Source organism: Microcaecilia unicolor, chromosome 6 (assembly GCF_901765095.1).
Source record: "Microcaecilia unicolor chromosome 6, aMicUni1.1, whole genome shotgun sequence".
In the NCBI taxonomy this organism is placed as follows: Eukaryota; Metazoa; Chordata; class Amphibia; order Gymnophiona; family Siphonopidae; genus Microcaecilia; species Microcaecilia unicolor.
Window position 1 is genome coordinate 197,760,221 of NC_044036.1, and position 21,058 is coordinate 197,781,278.

At 42.2% G+C, this 21,058-nt stretch overlaps 1 pseudogene; it reads left to right on the top strand.

Annotated features, from left to right (window-relative positions):
• The first annotated feature begins 1,123 nt into the window (after positions 1–1,123).
• On the top strand, positions 1,124–19,924 carry LOC115472498 (annotated as a pseudogene).
• Positions 19,925–21,058: the final 1,134 nt, after the last annotated feature.

Below are 21,058 nucleotides of genomic sequence, written 5' to 3' on the forward strand. Positions count from 1 at the left end.
AGTGCTATAATGAAATATGAAAACCCTGTTTTATGTAGGGAAAGAGACAAATATTGTCAACATTTTGAGTAGAATTGCTGGCCATTGTACTGTATTGTTCTGTTGGAATGAGCTCTGGTAAAATCATTTTGAGAACCCCTAGGCAGTTTTTGTAACCACTGCAACACTGAGGGGCCGATGCACAAAACTTACCAAGGCAGCAATATGCGATTTTGACTGGTTCTAGCCGGTTTAGAATGCAAGGCATTTAGCAAGTAACGCACAAAAGGCTTCTGTAGCAGACAATGTGAAGTGTATGCTAAAATATTACAATGAGCTAATTAGTATGTACATTTAGAGGGATGCACAGCCATTTCTGAGCGATGCACAGAAAGACCCACCTACTTTTAGTGACAGAAATTATATGGGAGGTCTGGAGCAGCCGTAGCATGAAGGTTGGCATCTGGATCTCGCTCCTGCATCCCTTCTGTCTTGGCAATTGGTGTGTGCGGTCTGCTCCTTCCTCTCATGTCTCATACAGAATTGGGCGGAATGCTTGTTCTATATATCCTCATGCCAGGTGGATTCTCTCATGCCTTTGTCGTGCTGCCTCCTGGGCCCCCTAAATTCTTTTCTGGTTCTCTGTCCAGCGTGCGCAGTGCTTTGCATTACGAAGGATGGTTTCTCACCTTCACTTCAGCAGGCCAAAGGGGAGGGCGGACAAGCTGGCATACAGGGGGAGCTGAGCCCTGGGATAACCAGCTGTGGCAGCTTCACCTCCAACTGGTGTTCCAGGAGCTTTCTCTCCAGCAGCGTTTGCTTGGGACACCCTCCACAGTCAGCCTGAAGAGCAACCATACCCGGCTTTCATACATACCAGCTTTACACATCCTAAACAGATGAGTGATCTGTTTTGCTACCGTATGTGACACACACATATGTTAGCAAAACAGATCACTCATCTGTTTCTTTAAAAAAGAGAGAAAGGAGGGGGATTTGAAGCACTGGAGGCTTTTTGGCTGTTTTGGTCACACACTGCTTAGCGGGTGGCTGCTGTACACATGCACTGCATTTTCCCTACTGAGCTGCTCGCTGTTTTTGCGAGCAGCTCTTTTGCATGCAATTTTTTTTGAGAATCACTCACATGCAATATAGATTTAAAATGTACACCTACAAGAGCCCAATGTTTTGTGACCACTGTGGGAATCTGCTTTGGGGACTGATGAAGCAAGGGCTGAAGTGTGATGAAAGCGCAATGAATGTGCACCACAGGTGTCAGACTAAAGTTGTAAATCTGTGTGGGATCAACCAGAAGCTGCTCGCTGAAGCTTTGAATCAAGTTAGCCAGAAATCATCAACCAGAAAATCTGATTCAGGTTCAACCGATGACCTAAATGTGGGGATTTACCAGGACTTTAACTCCAAGAAGTCTGGAGCTTTGGGCATAGACACAACAGCAGACAATCAATATGATAAACTGTGGGAAGGAAGCACACCCAAACCACCTGTTCGAATATGTAGCATAAGCAGCTGGGTCGCCGTCAAACTTTGTCTTTCACAAGGTGCTTGGCAAGGGCAGCTTCGGAAAGGTACTACTTGCGGAACTGAAAGGGAAGAATTAATATTTTGCTGTGAAAGCTCTGAAAAAGGATGTGGTGTTGATTGATGATGATGTGGAATGTATCATGGTGGAGAAGCGTGTCCTTGCTCTTGCATGGGAGAATCCATTTCTTACACATGTCTACTGCACTTTTCAGACCAAGGATCATTTGTTCTTTGTTATGGAGTTTCTGAATGGGGGAGATCTGATGTTCCACATACAGGACAAAGGCCACTTTGATCTCTACAGTTTTATGGAACTGAAATAATATGTGGTTTACAGTTTCTCCACTCCAAGGGCATTATTTACAGAGACCTCAAACTAGATAATGTGATGCTGGACAAAGAAGGTAACATAAAGATAGCAGACTTTGGGATGTGTAAAGAGAATGTATTTGGGGACAACAAGGCCAGCACATTCTGTGATACTCCGGACTACATTGCCCCTGAGATTCTGCAGGGCCAGAAATACACATTTTCAGTGGACTGGTGGTCCTTTGGTGTCTTATTGGACAGTCTCCCTTCCATGGTGATGACGAGGATGAACTGTTTGAATCCATCCGGGTCGATACACCTCACTTCCCATGCTGGATCACCAAAGAATCAAGGGACATATTGGAGAAGCTCTGTGAGAGGGAGCCAACCAAGAGGCTCAGGGTTACTGGAAACATCAGATTACATCCATTCTTCAAAACTATGAACTGGACAGCACTTGAAGAAGGAGGTGCATCCACCTTTCAAGCCAAAAGTGAAATCCGCCAGTGATTACAACAATTTTGACCGGGAGTTTTTAAGCGAGAAACCTCGCCTGTCATACAGTGATAAAAACTTGATCGACTCCATGGATCAGTCTGCCTTCTGCGGATTTTCCTTCATGAACCCCAAAATGGACCGGTTGCTGGAGAAATGAGCCAGGTAACATTTTCCCTGAGTGGAACGTTTGCTGTGGGTTGCAATGTAGCCCAGCGTCCTTTGGAGGAAAGGGCCTCAGTTCAGCGCATGATGTTAACTCCTCTTCTGTACCTTTCATACACTCTTTTAACCTTTGAAACAATCCGCAACGTCTGAAATTGTAACTGTCTCTTCCTGCCCATTGCCAGGATACAGGCACTAAACACTCTTTGAACTTTTGCTGGCAGGGTGGGTATTACAGGAATCTGTTGTGAATCGGATATGTGTGCTTTTTTCCGTTCCTCTTTAGGAAAAAATGTAAATCTTATGTCTGGTATTTGAAAGTTGTTCTCTTTTGAAACTATGCATAGGCTGTATATATATTTTGCTTCATAGGGTGAGAAAGCTTGTGTTGGGATTTTTTTTTATTATGGTATTTGTGACTGCCATAAAACATTGTTTTAGGGATCCAACTTGTTCCAGTATTCTTTTGCAACTATTTATTAAAAGAATTATTATGTAGACTTGCGGGGGTAGTTTCAGAACCCCATGACCATGTACGACAACCAAAATCTGCGTGTTTTGTAGGTTATCAATAGAGCAGTTTTCAATGAAACAGTTCTCTATATTTTATAAATTTTGTATAATAGAGTGGAGGAGTGGCCTAGTGGTTAGCGTACTGGTCTTGCAATCCAGAGGTGGCAGGTTCAAATCCCACTGCTGCTCCTTTTGATCTTGAGCAAGTCACTTAACCCTCCATTGCCTCAGGGACAAACTTAGATTGTGAGCCCTCCTGGGACAGAGAAATATCCAGTGTACTTGAATGTAACTCACCTTGAGCTACTACTGAAAAAGGTGTGAGCAAAATCTAAATAAAATAAAGAAATAAATATCTCCACCTCAGTGGAATTAGCAAGTGGTTCTTTACAGGGACTTTTGTGCATCGGGTCCTGAGGGTGTTTTTGTCTGTTCATACAAAGAGAATAAAGCTTGTTATTTTAGTGGCATTTATTTGTGTAGATTGCAGACACATGTAAACAGCGATTTCAGAAGCTACTATTTACAGGTGGAGATCCATACCATCCAGAGTGTATGGAAGGACTATGACTTCAAAAGTTCAAATCAATTGTGTAGATCAAAAGACTCAACATGACCGTGTTTCAGCCAACTGGCCTGCCTCAGGAGTCTGCATCTTTTAAGATTGTCTATGGAAAAACCATGTGTCTGTTGATATTCTACCAGATAGAATTGTGTATGAAACTCAATGCTCAAAAAGCAATGCCTTGCAAGATCGGCATTAAAAAGTTGCCTTCTCAATGCTCGCTTTACATTTTGGATGCGAGCAGATCCATTTTTCTGCACACCTGTAAAAAATCCCTTTTTAAAATTTTAAAAAATGGGCATGCGGCAGAATGAAAATTGGCACGGATCCATTTTGGGTCTGAGACCTTATTGCCACCCATTCACCTAGCGGTAAGGTCTCATGCATTAACCGGGTGTTAATGGTCTACACATGTAGAATGCCTTTTACCGCCTGGTTAGCGCTGCACACCAGAAAATAACATTTATTTTTCTGATGCGTAGTGGACATGCGTAAATAATGAAATTTCCGCTTGGGCCGTGTGGTAGGTGGGTGCTAATTCCAAATTGATATGCATTGGGTATACGTAGACACCTACGCGGCTTAGTAAAAAGGCCCCTCTGAGAGCAATTCTCCTTAATCCTCTATTGTTTATTTCTGTCTCTACAATGAAAGAAGAATAAATATTGTGGACTTCATGTAGAAGCAGTGCCAGTTACATGTGGAAGTTACAAAATCGCTACTTCCGCATAGAAGTTTGTGCTGCCGATTCATTCAATATGTGTATGTGTAAAATGGCAGATCTCGCTGTATATACCTGCAAATACATCTACACTCTTGCATGGCCTTACTTGTATTTTATTAAAGGTTCCATGTTCAGCAAAGCCTTTTGTAAAATACCACTGGAACTGATCATGTCCCAACCTGTTTGTCTCAGTTCCGAACGACCGTTTATATAAAACTAGGAAAAAAGGGCCATTTCTAAAACCAATGAAATGGGCGCTAGCAAGGTTTTCCACGGAGTGTGTATGTATGTGAGAGTGACTGTGTGAGAGAGAGAGAGAGAGAGTGAATGTGCGAGTGTATGAGTGTGACAGAGAGAGAGTGAGACTGGGTGCGAGTGTGTCTGTGAGAGAGAGAGTGTGTGTGTGAGAATGAGAGTGTGTGCCATGGGCCCCCCTCCCTCCCTTCCTTCCAGTTCCAGTGTCCCCCCTCCCCATTATTAAAATGGACTTGGGGAAAATCCACTGCTTATTTCTACCATAAGCAGCATAAAATATATTGTACTGTTTTGGGATCTTGCCAGGTATTTGTAACCTGGATTGGCCACTGTTGGAAACAGGATACTGGGCTTGATGGACCTTCGGTCTGTCTCAGTATGGCAATACTTATGTACTTAAGGCAGTAATTCAATTGATGCCAGCAATATCTACATAACCTCAGCTAATGTCATTAATATTAGCTAGTCTATCATCATTTTTCAAGATGGCAGCAATGAAGAGACATTGACACTTCCTCATTTGGAGGTTTGGGGGGTGTCTAGAAGAGGGTCTCCCTGTTCTAGGGGTCCATGCCAGAGGTGCTCTTGGTTTGAATGCCTTAGCTTAGGGTGCTGGGGCAAACATGACCTAGAACCTGTGAGTCCCAAACCGTCGTGGAGATCTAGTGTTAATGTTTTAACTTACCATTGACGTCTACTGAAGTTAATAGGAATTCAAAGGTTACTTCTCCTCTGGAGGCGATGTAATGTTTCAGCAGTAACCTACAAGTAAAAAGCGGTGCTAATCTTTAGTGCATAAGTACATAAGTATTGCCATACTGGGACAGACCAAAGGTCTATCAAGCCTAGCATCCTGTTTCCAATAGTGGCCAATCCAGGTCACTAATACTTGACAAGATCCCAAAAAAGTACAAAACATTTTATACTTCTTATCCCAGAAATAGTGGATTTTCCCCAAGTCCAATTTAATAATGGTCTATTGACTTTTCCTTTAGGAAGCCGTCCAAACCTTTTCTAAACTCTGCTAAGCTAATCACCTTTACCACATTCTCCAGCAACAAATTCCAGAGTTTAATTACACGTTGAGTGAAGAAACATTTTCTCCAATTCATTTTAAATTTACTACTTTGTAGCATCATCACATGCTCCCTTGTCCTAGTATTTTTGGAAAGCGTAAACAGATGCTTCATGTCTACCAGTTCCACTCCACTCATTATTTTATAGACCTCTATCAAATCTCCCCTTCGCCCTTTCTCCAAGCTGAAGAGCCCTAGATGTTTCAGCCTTTCCTCATAGGGAAGTCATCCCAATCCTTTTATCATTTTTGTTGCCATTCTCTGCATCTTTTCTAATTCCACTATATCTTTTTTGAGATGCGGTGACCAGAATTGAACACAATATTCGAGGTACGATCATAGCATGGAGCATTATAATGTCCTCACTTAGGAAAGGAATGGAAAACAAAAGTGAGGACATTATAATGCTCCATGGTATGATCGTACCTCAAATATTGTGTTCGATTCTGGTCACCGCATCTCAAAAAAGATATAGTGGAATTAGAAAAGATGCAGAGAATGGCAACAAAAATGATAAAAGGATTGGGATGACTTCCCTATGAGGAAAGGCTGAAACATCTAGGGCTCTTCAGCTTGGAGAAAGGGCGAAGGGGAGATTTGATAGAGGTCTATAAAATAATGAGTGGAATGGAACTGGTAGACGTGAAGCATCTGTTTACGCTTTCCAAAAATACTAGGACTAGGGAGCATGTGATGAAGCTACAAAGTAGTAAATTTAAAATGAATTGGAGAAAATGTTTCTTCACTCAACGTGTAATTAAACTCTGGAATTTGTTTCTGGAGAATGTGGTAAAGGTGATTAGCTTAGCAGAGTTTAGAAAAGGTTTGGACGGCTTCCTAAAGGAAAAGTCAATAGACCATTATTAAATTGGACTTGGGGAAAATCCACTATTTCTGGGATAAGAAGTATAAAATAATACATAAGATTTTATTTGCTTTCTTAGCCACCGCAGCACAGTGAGCAGAAGGTTTCAATGACGACACCTAGATCCCTTTCTTGGTCGGTGACTGCTAACGTGGAACTTTGCATGACATAGCTATAATTTAAGTTCCTCTTTCCCACATGCATCACTTAGCACTTGCTCACATTAAATGACATCTGCCATTTAGACGCCCAGTCTCGTAAGGTCCTCTTGCAATTTTTCACAGTCCTCCAGCGATTTAACGACTTTGAATAACTTTGTGTCATCAGCAAATTTAATTACCTCACTAGTTACTCCCATCTCTAGGTCATTTATAAATATGTTAAAAAGCAGCGGTCCCAGCACAGAGCCCTGGGGAACCCCATTAACTACCCTTCTCCATTGAGAATACTGACCATTTAACCCTACTCTCTATTTTCTATCCTTTAATCAGTTTTTAATCCACAATAGGAAACTACCTCCTATCCCACGACTCTCTAATTTCCTCTGGAGTCTTTCATGAGGTACTTTGTGAAACGCCTCTTGAAAATCTAGAAACAGCATATCAACCGGCTTCCCTTTATCCACATGTGAGCCGGTTGATATTGTGTTTTGTTGTATCTGAGGATATCCTGCATGTAGCTGATTAGTACATATTTCTGTGCTAATTGTACTAAGGTGAATACAGTGATTTACCTCCTGATTTTTGTGTGAGACAATAGCTGATACATTGGAAGTAATCACAGAGTGCCCTTTATAGTATAGCACTTAGAGCAGATCTTGGCACCTGAAGTTGGGCGTGAGGACTTAAGTCAGCTGAAACTTGGTATAAATCCCGGTGCACAAGTTGGATACATAACCCTGGTATTTATAAGACTGTGCCTAAGTATTTGGAATTCCCCTGATCCATGCATACCCTCCCATGGCCACACCCCCTTTTGGGTTGCATGCAAGACACATTGGGGTCACAGCATTATAGAATGTAGAAATCCAAATTAGTATAATCAAATTCAAGGAGCTGTAGAGGATACTAAAAAATGTATATCAACTTCAATAAATATCCTCATAAAATTCTGGATTTACTAGGTGGATATTTCAACCATATCCAAAATGTTACAGATTAATGGAGGAAAAGCCTCAACAGACTCCTATATCTTGGGCTCACTGGCCTTCAACTACAGAGAGCACTTGCTGTCATCATTGGCAAAAAACCCTCTATACATCAAGGTTTTTCTTGAATTTTCAAAAATATATACAAATGAAAACTTATCTTATGCAGCAGCACAGTCACTTCATACTCTCCAGGGCCGACTATGGCGAGAGTTTTGTATACTTCTTCAGGGTCTGCGCAATTCACTGCTGTAGCTCATCTCTACACAGAAAAAAATTCAATAAAACTTTGATGTGTGGAGGTTTTTGTGCTGATGACACCAAGTGCTCTGTGTAGTTGAAGGCCAGTGAGCCCAAGATATAGGAGTCTGTTGAGGCTTTTCCTCCATTAATCTGTAACATTTTGGATATGGTTGTAATATCCACCTAGTAAATCCAGAATTTTATGAGGATATTTGTTGAAGTTAAATCCAAATTAGTGCCAATTTACTCAAATGAATGTCAAACATTGGTTGTTGGCATTCAACTTTGGGTGACCTACGTAGAATCCGGGGGTTAGCGAATGCAAATCTCTCTCATGCATAATTCTTATGGTAAGTTTGAAAACCCAGCTGTCTAGATATTCTTCCAGGGAAGGTTAGGAAATGTTGAACTAGATAGCCAGTCTAGAGTAGTAATTGGAGCTAGAGCTAGGTGTCCTGCAACAAGGCCAGCTCCTGAATGCACAGCAGACTAGGGTGAGTAAGAGATTCTAAGATGCGGGCTGAAGACAGAAGTTACTGTATTGTAAAATGCAACTGAAGCAGTTGGAAATCCTGGCGTGGAGTAGTTGTTTCAAGCCAGTGGTGGGGGACCAATGAATGTGCCTTGAGAAATGAAAAAGTAAGACTTTAAGATGGAAGTGTGGGTCTAGAAGTGGGAGCAAATCTGATTAGCTCTGCAGCAATTTTCTGCGAATTCAGAGGACTATGGCTCTGGGAGCGGGGAACAGCTGAAGAACAGAAAGGCCAAAAAGAGGGCCATGAAACAGTCACAGGGGGTAACTGACAAGGAACAACCTGGGTTAGCCAAGAAGGCACCAGCAGGAAGGAAGATGAAGTCTCCAAGGGAGAGCAAGAAAGTGACCTACCAAGAGAGTCAATGGGCTTCAGAAGGTTAAGCGTTGCCTGCAGAAACTCTGTGTGTTTTTTAAGTTGATGCCATCTTCAGGATATTTTAGTCAACCCATAATGGAGATATCTTCCATTTAGAGCCCCTGACGCAGTCCTGATGTGGGCCAAACACGGCCTCTATCGGGCAGTTTGAATTTATACTATGCCAATAAATATCTGGCTTGACTTTTTATTCAGTCTACTTTGTGCTATCGATTTGCCCTGTTGTTTCCTGAAATACAGATTGTATTCATGAGAAAAGTGAGATTTATTGTATACATTTCAACATATTTTGACCTTTGATACCAAGAAATGCCCACACACTAAAACCTGTTAAAGCACTGATGATATTTCTTCTAACACAATATGCATTTAATTTTAAACATATAAGGATTTTCTTTGTTTGACTCTTTTGGAACCAGGGCAAATAAGCATTTCAAATAGTAGGCAACTAAAGAGAGTGTGGGGACCAAAGTATGGGTAGGCATGGGTATGGGTAGGCATGGATTTGTTTGTTTATTCTTTCCAAATTAAATTCGCCGATGACACAAAATTATTCAGGGTCGTCAAGTCGCAGGAGGAATGTGAACGATTACAGGAGGACCTTGCGAGACTGGGAGAATGGGCGTGCAAGTGGCAGATGAAGTTCAATGTTGACAAGTGCAAAGTGATGCATGTGGGTAAGAGGAACCCGAATTATAGCTACGTCTTGCAAGGTTCCGCGTTAGGAGTTACGGATCAAGAAAGGGATCTGGGTGTCGTCGTCGATGATACGCTGAAACCTTCTGCTCAGTGTGCTGCTGCGGCTAGGAAAGCGAATAGAATGTTGGGTGTTATTAGGAAGGGTATGGAGTCCAGGTGTGCGGATGTTATAATGCCGTTGTATCGCTCCATGGTGCGACCGCACCTGGAGTATTGTGTTCAGTACTGGTCTCCGTATCTCAAAAAAGATATAGTAGAATTGGAAAAGGTACAGCGAAGGGCGACGAAAATGATAGTGGGGATGGGACGACTTTCCTATGAAGAGAGGCTGAGAAGGCTAGGGCTTTTCAGCTTGGAGAAGAGACGTGATAGAAGTGTATAAAATAATGAGTGGAATGGACCGGGTGGATGTGAAGCGACTGTTCACGCTATCCAAAATACTAGGACTAGAGGGCATGAGTTGAAGCTACAGTGTGGTAAATTTAAAACGAATCGGAGAAAATTTTTCTTCACCCAACGTGTAATTAGACTCTGGAATTCGTTGCCGGAGAACGTGGTACGGGCGGTTAGCTTGACGGAGTTTAAAAAGGGGTTAGATAGATTCCTAAAGGACAAGTCCATAGACCGCTATTAAATGGACTTGGAAAAATTCCGCATTTTTAGGTATAACTTGTCTGGAATGTTTTTACGTTTGGGGAGCGTGCCAGGTGCCCTTGACCTGGATTGGCCACTGTCGGTAACAGGATGCTGGGCTAGATGGACCTTTGGTCTTTCCCAGTATGGCACTACTTATGTACTTATGTACTTATTAGGACTAGGGGGCATGCGATGAAGCTATAAAGTAGTAAATTTAATATAAATCGCAGAAACCTTTTCTTCATTCAAACTCTTGAATTCGTTGCCAGAGAATGTGTAAAGGTGGTTAGCTTAGCAGGGTTTAAAAAAGGTCTGGACGGCTTCCTAAAGGAAAAGTCCATAGATCGCTATTAAATTGACTTGGGGAAAATCCACTGCTTATTTCTGGGATAAGCAGCATAAAATGTATTGGACTTTTTCAGGATCTTGCCAGGTATTATTGACCTGGATTGGCCATTGTTGGAAACAGGATGCCGGACTTGATGGACCTTTGGTCTATCCCAGTGTGGCAATACTTATGTACTTATGTACACTAACATCAAGGCTTTACGCATCTTTAATATGGTTTACCTGCCTTTCATGATAGAAGATCAGGGTCACCTGAGCATCTCTTTATGGCTGAAAAGCACAAGTCAGACTCCTGCATAGTACAACAGGGCAGATAATAAATTGTACGGCTCAGAGCTAGTCAGGTCACAAATTTTTCAATATAAGCTTACAGTCATACAATTAAACACTGTTCAGCCTCCCATACCACCTTTGCCCCATCTTTGTATAGAGGAGTTTTTAAATTCAATAACCTTCCCAAATAATTATTCTCAATAGACTCAAATTGGATGAACAGAGCCCTAATTAATTCTAACACAGAAAGGCATTTCAACTTATTGACTCTCTAGAAGGATGGATCACATTTTTTTAATTCCAAGATGTTGAGTTCAGAATTTATTCTGACTAGGACTTCCAGGGACTATACCTGCATTGCTTTCTTGATGAGCAGAGAAATTCAATCTCCTCTTTTCTTCCTAGAGCTTAACTTGCAGCACAACCACACCATCAGCCTAGTTCAGATTCTTTTTTGTTCCCAAGGACTGGCCATTCTTGCACCTCTGCTATAAAGCAAATAAAATACAGACCATGCAATTGAAGAATGCTGCCTAAAGCCTTCATGCATGTAGTATCGGGAATACTTATGCATAGTTTCACTGGATATCATCTCTTTACCAACAAAACGAGGGAAAGGAAAAGAGTTGGAAAGCTCTTTCCTGAAATATCTCCTAGAGAACTCATGTTTTATGCCCTAGAAGCGAGGGAAGCGTGTGTACTAAAATGTATGCTTAATTGACTGTGTGATTAAGAACCACTATTTGGAACACATGATGTTTTCTGTTCCTACAAGAAGTTACAACTTATCTCGATTAAGCCACTGAGTCTGTGGGTTGGAACTGTGAAATATTTATTTACAGAAGAGAAACCACAATCACAGGTTAGTGCATGAGGCAGTGCATGGGGTGTTGTATGTTTTGCAATGCCATAGAAGAAGGCCTGTGTCTCTTAACAAAAGCATAGTTTTCAGTTAATATCCAAAGAAAACAATGGTAGTTAACAATAAGAAATGAACAAAATCAGAATTTGTTGCTAGAGACTATATTAAGAGTTAGGTTTTTGTGTTATGTTAGTTTATGTACTATGTCAGATTTATTTATCGCCTTTTGAAGGAATTCACTTAAGGTGGTGTACAGTAAGAATAAATCAAACATGAGCAATAGACAATTACAGCAGTAAAAATATTCAAATATTACAAGGTATGGCATAGTTCACTACTTATGATGTCAGCACAATACATAATAGAACATTTTAATAGACAGCATAGGGTATAAGTAAAGATGGAACATATAGATAGGTAAGAGAGTAAAAGGAGTTAGATAATAAGGTGACTAATTTAAAGAAAGTTGCACATGAGGTCAGAGAGATGGTTACATATTATCTCAGCTAGGGTAGGAGTGGATAAACATGTCCTCCTGCAGTATGTGTCACTCCTTGTGTGTGTGTGACACTAACAAGTTAGTTACTTCTTCCATTAAAGGCGTGGTTGAAGAGCCAAGCTTTCACCTGCTTCCTGAAGTAGATAGTCTTGTATTAAACGGAGCCTTTCAGGGAGTACATTCTAGAGTGTGGGGGCTACTCCGGAGAAGGCTTGCTTGCGGGTATCACATCATGTAATGTCTTTTGGAGAGGGTGTGGTTAGTGGTAGTGCTTGAGAGGACCTTAGTGTCCTTGGAGGTGTGTAGAGGATCAACCTACTCTTCAGGTACTCTGGGCTATTTCCTTTAACGGCCTTGAAAATTTTGTATGTACCATTTGTTATCCGTGGAGAATTTTACAGATTGTGTGGGCTACAAATATTTCCCCAAATTCTATATACGGCGCCTTAAGTTGTGTGTGATAATTTGGCCACATTGCACACACAACTTAACCAATTAACAAGCCAATCAGCACTGATAATTGGTAGTTAACCAACTAGCGGCACTAATTGGCTTTAATTAGAATTTATGCGCACAATTTTTTTTGCATATTCTATAACACGCTGCACATAAATTCTCATGTGTGCAGTTGAAAAGGGGGTGTGGCCATAAGCGTGGAATAGGTGGGTTGTGGCCGTTTCAAAAAGCTATGTGCACTGTTATGGAATACACCTGGTCTGCGCCTATCTTAGGAGCAGGTATTTAGACCTGGTTTTAGGTAGCCTAAATGGGTGGGCCTAAATTTTAGTCACAAGAACAGTGCGTGTGCATATTCTATAAACTATGTGTAACTTTAGATCTAGTTTATAGAATCACACTAACTGCGTAGTTTTTCAACGCCAATTTTTAAGGCACCATTTATAGAATTTGGACCATTGTAAATGAAATAAAAATAACATATTATCACTGGTGTCAGTTTAAGGAGCTCACTGTACATACTCCTTAGGATGCTTCTAGGTGAGGTGAAAATAAGGGTCTTTCATTTTGTTAGTATGTAACGGATAACTACATGTTGTAATTTTGGTGTACAATTACACTGGGACGTATTGGGCATTAAGCAAGTGTCACGCCCAGTAACAACAAGATGTGAGTCCCTGTGCCAAACAGCGTTCAGCGGCCGAACAATCCTGGTCTTATCTGAGGAAGCAGGGCAGAGAACTTCGGTGGAGGTCCATTCTGAACTCAGGATAGGAACCAGGCTCACCAACAGTCAGATCCAGGCCAGATCACAGGGACAGGCAGCAGGCAAAAGATACAGTCCAGTATCAGGCAAAGGTTCAAGGCAGGCGACAAGCAAAACTCAGTCCAGGTCCAGGCAAAAGTTCAAAGGCAGTTCAAGAACGAGAGAAACACGCGCCCAGGAGTCTACACCAGTAGAAGCTGAATCAGCGAGTGTCAAAGTGCTGTTCCTAAATAGCCCTCCCCATCAGGAGGGCAGGGAACAGCTGGTAGGAGGTGGAGCAACATCGTCAACGGCCAAACAGCCCCGGATTTGCTGGCCAGAAGCGGGAGGCGGGCTCTGCGCCCGGAAAAGATCCCTTTCTTCAGGGACGCCGGCACTTCCAACATGGCCGGCATTCCCCAGCCGCAATTGCAGCAAAACGGAGTGCTGGAGCCGCCCAAACGGTTGACAGCGTGCCTCTGGAGCGCTGGCGATGACCAGCATCGGTCCAGTTCTCCTGCCCCGCGCCCCCTCCAGCAGTCGCAGGTGAGGAACGCGACAGCAAGAGACATTAATTGATAAAACTATAAATATTGTCTGAAAAAGTGAATCTTTGGGAGTTTTGATAGAGCGATAGCAACTATTAGAGAGGGTCTGTTCATCAGTCTGTCTGTCTGTCTATCCATATGCATGGGTTGGTTTGTGGCATTACCACTAGAAGTCAGGCTATTAGCATTCCAATAAAGAGAAGCGGAGGAAGCAGGCTTTTGGTGAGATCTATCGGTGCTAAGACAGAGAAGGTGATGCTATGGAAACCCCAAGTCCCACAGCTCAAAAACTGATTTTAAAAAACATGGCGGTGACAGAGAGACAGAGCCAGCTCAGAAAGGACAGAGAAATGAAACAGAAGCCAGCTAAGAAGCTGACCCCCAGGAAAGAGCGTAACAGGCAGCGCGGAAAGTCGCTCCGAGAACCGAACTGAGAGGAAAACTGTTGCTGACAAAATGCCCCATACTAAAAGGAAGGGGTTGACGAGGGTAGTTCCCCCACCTACCTCGACTCCTTCATCGACTCAGACGGGACTAGAGCGTTTTTTCGCGCCGATTTCCCAAACAAGCAGAGATGTGGATCCCATAGCGGGGCTCCTTGGGGAACTGGAGGACCCGCTGGGAGAGGATGTATCTCTCTCTCCACCATCGACTAGTAAACCTCCTTGCCCAGCGTCGTTGGCGAGCACCGATGTGGATCAACGCCCTACCGGAAGTGTTCCGGGTGAGATCCACGGTGAGGGTCGGGCAGTCCCACAAAAGACGCCGGGAGTAGAGGCAGGGACCTCAAAGAGAATGCAGGAGGTAAATCTTGAAATGATTTGGATAAAGCTGAACAGGATGGATATGACTTTACAACAAACATCGGGAGAAGTCAGTAACTTTAATAAGAGATTTGGTGAGTTAAATGCAAAGGTAGACCTGATAAAAGAAGAAATAGCTGAAAAAATGACTGTTATTCAAAAGAATGTAGATTCTTTTCAAGAATTTAAAATAAATGTGGTGAAAGATAATGTTGAACTTCGGAGACGAATGGAACAAGTTGAAAACTTTAATAGAAGGTTAAATCTACGTTTATTGAACTTTCCCAAACTCCTAGGGATTACTCCCCTAGATTTATTCAAAAGTTATTTGAATGAGGTGTTGAAAATGCCTCTGGAAGCTATGCCGCCTGTTAATAAAATATATTACATTCCTATTCCTAAAGGAGAGATTGGGAAAAATCAAGAAGCTCAACTTATGAATATAGATCCTGGAAATATTTCAGCTATACTTGAACAAACACTGGATGAGACAACAGAAAGGTCTACATTGATAGTGTCTTTAATATTTGAACAGGATTTAAATAACATAATGAAACAGTACTTTAAGAATTTAAAAACCTGTTTTGGGGGTATTAAAGTACAGATTTTTCCAGATGTTACAAAATTGACTCAGCAGAGAAGGAAAGCCTTCTTGGCATTGAAATCAAGAACTGTTGAGATAGGAGGGATGTTTTTCCTGGCCTATCCGTGCAAGTGCCTTGTGAGACTGGGTCAGGTTAAATATACATTCTTTTCACCTGATGCCCTTAAATCTTTTCTTGATTCTAAACAGTTGTAATATTATAAGGGAATATTACGCCACTTTATTATCTTTCTGAATTATCGTTATATGTTCCCCTTAACTCTTTTTTGTCTCCTCCAATAACGAGGTCTAAGGAAGCAATATTATCATGTTAATTAAGAATTTAGATTATTTTTGAAGTAAGTTTTACTTCTTTAAGGAATGTTATTATTTCTGTATAAATTGTATTATGGCTGTATTTCAATAACAAGTGTATTCTTGTTAAAATGTTTAAAACTTAATAAACAAATTGAAATGTAAAAAAAAAAAAAAAAAAAAAAAAAAAACATGGCGGTGACGACATAGTCTTTGACGTGGCAGTGGGGATCCAGCAGAGGGGGTGCACTGATAACTCAATGGCCAGCAGCAACCTAAAGACCAAAGCCAGGAATTAGAGCAGAGGGGAGGAAGGCAGAGGAGAAAGGAGGAAAGAAGGAACTCCGCACCCAAACCCTCCTTGCAATAGGAAATGGGACCATGAGGAGAAAAGCAGGGCAGTGTCGGGAAGTAGGGAAGAGCTCATTTCACCTCCCTGAACTCCTTTTACCCAACTGAAGAAGAGGTTGTAGCTCCCACAGTGATGGAGAAGCTGCCACAAACAAGGTGAGAGGTTTCCTGGGCTTGGAGGGAATGACTGTAAGGAGGAGGGGGGAATCAATGGGAAAGGGGAAATAGTTACACATGAAGACTAAAGGGGAATGAAAGGAAGAGGGAAGGGGTGCTAGAGAGCATCCCAAGTGAACAATGCAAGTCTGAAGTGAGTGTGCTTTCCCCACCCCAATATCATCTCTTTCATATGTAGATGCACATACCCTCCCACTCATTTGCACTCATGCATCTAGAACCATGCATCCTAATTACATATATATACATCCCACCCACTCACACACCCCTTTTACCAAGTTATTACTCATGCAATGCCACACTCACAAATAAGACCCCCCCCCCCCCTCACTCACTGAAGTTTGCCTATGCATAATATTTCTAGCCTGCACTTTACACACAACAAGAGCTGTGGGATTTTGTTTTATCGAGTACAACTGAGTGAAGGAAGTCAGAAACCTTCTATGGCTCATGCTGAACTAGAAAGATCAGCAGAGAATGGGTCGATCGATATTCAGCCAACGGTGGTCAGTGGATTCTTTAAACACTGACCGTCACCAGCTAAGTTAAACCCAGATATTCAATGCTGGACAATGTCCGGGCAGAAGCATTGATTATCCAGACTGCTATTGTCTGCTTGAACTTATGCAAGTCTTGGATGATAGTCTGCCAGTTCCCACGTAGGATACTTAAGCGGGTCCCTGCTGAATATTGGCTAGGACTAGCATAAGTAGATCTATGAATTTCTTTCACTCCCCGCTGATATCATATCCTCCCGAGTCCCCCCCCCCCCTTGCCGACTTCAGACTCCCTCTCTGGAATCCCCCCACAGCCTATCAGTGGGGTAGCCCAGGCAGCAGCGATTCCCATTCGCCCCAGTCCCTAGCAGCTCTGTCTAGAAAACGATCACTATGAGCTCTAGCGGTTGTGTCACGATAGTACCACTAGAGGTCAGGCTTCCATATATGGACCACTAGAGATGGTAGGCCCCTGATGGCGAACCTATGACACGCGTAGCCATTTTCGGTGACACGCGGCCGCATGTGGCCGCATACAGCGAAGCAGCGGCGTTCCTTGCTGACACCTGGGGCGGATCGCCGATGCGCCCCCCCCAGGTGCAGCGTGACCTCCCCCCCCCAGCGAAATCACCCCCCCCCCGGTGCATGTTTACCCGCTGGGGGGGGGGGGTGCCGTGTGCGCTCCTATTGGCTCCCTCCGAGTCCTCCGCTCGTTCCCTCCCTGCTGCTCCCTCTGCCCCGGCTCCTGCACGGCCGTTAGGGGATCTTTGACCTCACTTCCGGCCGGCGGAGTAGAAAGCAGCAGAATGCCGTGGGGGATGCATCTCTGGGGGCCCTGTGATCACCATTACCAGCAACCACATAACCACAGCAACCATCATCCAATCTACTGTTCTGGGGTGTCGTGGATTTCTAATTGACCATCATTACTGAGATAGGTGAGGGGGAGGCTGGGAGAGGCGAGGGCATGTGCTATGGGTGCCGTTTCCCACCATTAGAAATAGCGGCAGCCATCTTAATTTACATAAGGTGGTCAGTTAGGCTAGTTAACCCCTAATTGCCTGCAGGGCTAACAGGCTATCTATAATTCTATCTTCTGTCACTGCCCCCCTGATGGAGAACCCAAAAAATAAAAAACCAAGGTTAAGTAAAGGAAGTGGTAGTAGCAGTAGCCGACCCTTTCAAGAGACATGGACCGAGATGTATGGCATTATAGAAAAAAATGGCAGATCATTTTGCGTTCTATGTACTGAAACGGTAGTAAGCAGAACGTGGAATATAAATAGACATTTTGAAACTAATCATTCCCAGCTCTTGAAAAAAAGTGAGGATGAAAGGAAGGAATACATTTCCAGGCAGCTACACTTTTATAAGAGCCAATCTAATTCCATCCTTAAATTTGTAAAAGGTTCTTCAAATTTAACATCTGCAAGTTTGAGCATTGCTCACTCCATAGCTCAGCATGGAAAAGCACTCAGTGAGGGAGAATTTATTAAAGAAACTCTCCTAAGATGTGCACCAGTTCTATTTCACGATATGCAGAATAAAGATGCAATTATTAAGAGAATATCTGAGTTACCACTCAGTAGAACTATCATAAAAGACCGAATAATGAGACTGAACACAAACGTACAACATCAATTAAAGAGAGACATAAGTAATTGTAAATATTTTTCGATCTCTCTTGATGAAACTACTGAGCCAAGGCAAAGTTCTTGAGCGTTTTGTGGAGTGCTTTGAAGAAATTAAGGTATTTCTTGAGGATAAGGATCTGGGAAACTTTCCTCAGCTCAATGATGATAAGTGGGTCAACACCCTGATGTTTTTTACAGATCCCTCTGTTCATATTAATGAACTGAACTTAAAGTTACAAGGTTTTGGCAAAAGTATTGACGTTATGTTTGGATACATAAAAGCTTTTGAAAGTAAACTTAAAATTTTCAAGCGAGATGTAGAAACTAAAACTTATAAGTATTTTCCTCGAGTAACAAAGTATTTTGAGAAGGCCAGTGCAGCTATACAAAATGAAATGGAACCCTTGCATATAAAGTACCAGCATGTTTTAGACTCGTTACTTGACCAATTCAGTGATAGATTTAATCAATTTAGAAACCTAGAACAGACCATGAAAATAATTAAGTATCCTGATGTAGTAGTCTACAGTAGTTTGGAATTAAATGGTTTCCAATGGATGCAAATTGATGATTTGGAGATGCAACTTGTAGAATTTCAAGACAGCATCTGGGCTCAGGTGTTTGTCGACTTGAGGTCAAAGCTTGAGAATCTGGAAAGGTGCCGCTTGGAGAATCAAGAGGAGTGCCACTACGAACAGGAAATTTGGAGTGCCTGGAACTGATTACCAGACACTTTTAGCACCCTGAAAAATATAGCAATGGCTTTACTCACAATTTTTCCCTCTACGTACTTTTGTGAAACCTTATTCTCAGCGTTAAATAATATCAAAACCAACAAAAGAAACAGATTGACAGATGAAGTTAGTAGCGCTTGCTTGGGCTTGAAGTGTACAAAATACCAACCTTCAATTGAAGATTTAGCCAATGAAATTCAGCAACAAAAAAGTCACTAATAGGCAGATTAGTTAAAGAATCCCCCCTCCCCCTCACTTATCTTAGTTCACAGCACCCCACACAAGTTAAATAATATCAAGACCAACAAAAGAAACCGACTGACAGATGAACAAAGAAGTCACTAAGCAGGTAAGTTAAATAATTAGTTTTTGGTTTATTAAATACAGTTATATATTACAATTATACATTTTTGTTATTTAAACTATAAATATCGCAAAATTATGGTTTTTTTCTCAAAGTGACACACCACCCGAGTTATGCTCGGTTTTTTGGCGAATTTTGACACACCAAGCTCAAAAGGTTGCCCATCACTGTGGTAGGCTCTAGGTGGGGAGATTACAGATGGGTGGGTGTAGGGGAATTCCAGGTGGGGTCTGATGGTGGGGGAGGTGGACTATGTTGGGGGTGGGAGGGGAGTGCATCTTTGGCTACTACCCAGAAGCTATGCGGGCACCCACATAGCTATGTGACCATAGTTAGGACCTGCTTTTTATGTGATCCTATTTGGTCACTTAAATATGGGGGCATCGGCACAGGATATTGCCAGCACCTGTATAGCTGCTGGCTCCTGCTCCATTCTGCCTCCGGAAGGCATCTCTCCTGTCCACTTTAGAAATGGCTGGTTAGAGCCAATATTTAGTGGCAGTGAATATTGATGGCCGGCTGGCCGGCCCGCAGAGTGTGATTCAAGGGATCAGGAGCCTCTCCTGCTGCTTAAATCACTTTCAGTATTGACCAGAGTGGGATTTTTTCCCATTAGAAAAATACAAAACTTCAATTTTCATCAGGTGCAATTATTGCATTGTGCATATTTGAATGCCAGATCGTAGGTCAATAAAACACTTCTTATTCAGTACTTAATTATTGAATCTGATGGATTTAGTATGGGTGACAGAAATGTAGCTGTCAGAGGAAGAAAATCCAGGTTTCTTAGACTTACTTCCAGATAGCTATAGATTGCTACACCTGCACCATAGATTTAATTTATAAAAAAAAAAAGGGGGGGGGGGAGAAGTGTGCAGGTCATAGTAATAGGTGACAAGGAGTGCAGGTTTGTTTTGTTTAACAGGGGATTAAATGAGTATTAATAACGTTAGGAGGAAGTTTACAAATCTACTGCCTAAGAGTCTGTCATCCTCCCTGGTGGGTAGGAAAAGATGAAGAAGTGATGGATAGCCTGATAAATCTTTGTTCAAAACAGAAGAGCGTAATTGTGCTAGGAAATTTTAACTGTCACTTTGACGATCCCTTACATCAATCAACAGTGGATTTTCTGTTAATGATGGGCCTCGGATTGCATCGCTTTAACTATCCGCCTACACGAAAGGCAGGACATTTGCTAGATCTTATTTTGGTGCGGAGAAAATTAGACCCTTGATTTATGGGTTGTTTCATTAATCAGTGCCCTGAGGTGATTAGCATTTGTGTGTGAAAATAATGGTAGGCCACAACAGAAAGAAAAGTGGTAGAGTTATTCTTAGGAAGAAGAATTTTAAATTCAGAAAAATTTGTGAACTCGGTTACATAGATTTTTGGTTAGTCAATACTGTGGTGAGCAACTGCCACGTGACACCAGAAATCCAGGGAGAAGTGAAGAAACTGTTGAATAAATCCCCTCACCTTAAGAAATAGGCAGCGCTAGAAAGACAAGTTCCCTTTAAAACTACAGAGCTGCTGAGGAAAGATGGCTTCCAAAGGAACTACACTTCCCATAAGGCTTTAGGGGGTGGAGCTGGATAGCCACAGTCAATATTCATGAGTTAGATTTTCCTGCAAATCTATCTCATTCATATTTATTGTGGATATCCTGAAAATCCGATGGGACTAGGTGACGATACCCAGCTTTATCTCTCCACACCAGGCATCACTGCGGAAACCCAGGCCAA